A 1,457-nucleotide genomic window follows, 5' to 3' on the forward strand; every position below is an offset into this window, starting at 1 on the left:
TCTCCTGTTGGATTTGTAGGTGTTTGCAGTGTTTAGATAAGCTATCTAGCTCATCTCCTACCACCTGATGTAGCCTCAGCCTGCTACTTCTCCGCCATCTTGACCCAGCCCCCCATCACTGTCATTTTTATGCCAATAACAAACTGGAAGACATGAGCCGTATTCTAAAAAACACTTGAATTCTAAAACCTGAATAGAAGGATTCTTGGTTGGCAGCCCACGTACTAATAAATGTTCAGCTTGGCATCTACTTTATTTTTAATGCTGTGTGATGGTCAGACATTTTATAGTGGTGCTTGTTGTGTTTTCCCTTTACCATTATAAGAGTAATGCAAAAGGGACAGATATATATTTGTTTTTAGTCCTGTGCTTTATTTTTAATTCTGTATAAACAAATACAAAATGACAAAAAATGTATGTTTACTAAACATTGCGTTTGATTGTATGACATCACACAATGTGTCACAGTATTTTAGTTTGTAACTGTGTCCTTTAGTTGTTGGTACTTATTTCTATAACTTTTAAGATACAGATCATCAAGAAGCTGTATCAGCCACCCTTTTGTAAAACCCCTGCATGCTTACACTTGAAAAAGTTTGTTTGGAGAGCTTCTGAGCCACTCTGTCTGAAGTCTAGGGATATTTTTGGAAACATCTAAAATAGTAAAAGTATAAGGGATGAAGAGGATTTTCTTTTTCACATTCATAAAAGGCATGCAGGGATACAAATCTCAGAATTCCATAACTATAGTTATTTCAAGTTTAAGCATTGGACTCAGTATGTATTTTTATAAAAATTACTCAACAGCACTGATTCTAAAATTTACTTTTTAACCATGGGATGTCAGTTGTCATGGCCTGACAACATTCAGTACTACTTCTAGGGTTTTGGGGTGTTTTTTTTAATCACTTTCTACAGTACAAGGTCAATTGAAGTGAAAAAAGGTACACACTTTACAACCTAACATTTTTTAATTCATGTAAGTGCGGACAGGATAGGATCTTTTGTTTGATGGTCTCAAGTTCATGAGACTCAACATTCTTACAGATTCAATATCTATATTCCTGTTCAAGCTGTTGTGTGGGTATTTATTACACATTTTTAGGGCTCCCTCTCCTAAATGATGTTTTTGATTTGGTGACTTAAGTCCTGTGACTCAAGGGAATTTTTTGTTTTCATGTTCTTGTGAACCAGTGATGCTCCCTGAAGAAATGAGGATTTTCATGTAGATGATGAAATGTCATCTTGATGTAATACCCTTGGGAAGATAAAATAACACTTGCACCTGAGAGGGAGAAGCCTGGCATCTTGAACCATGCCTTTGTGATAAGAAATTTTGGTTTTGAAAAGTCCACAGTGAATATCTTCCTCTATGGGGAAAAACTGAGAACTTTTCCCCTAAGGTAAGGAATATGACAGAGATGCCCACTCTTACCACTGTTGTTCAACATAGTACT

Source organism: Neovison vison, chromosome X (genome assembly GCF_020171115.1).
Source record: "Neovison vison isolate M4711 chromosome X, ASM_NN_V1, whole genome shotgun sequence".
Classification (NCBI taxonomy): domain Eukaryota; kingdom Metazoa; phylum Chordata; class Mammalia; order Carnivora; family Mustelidae; genus Neogale; species Neogale vison.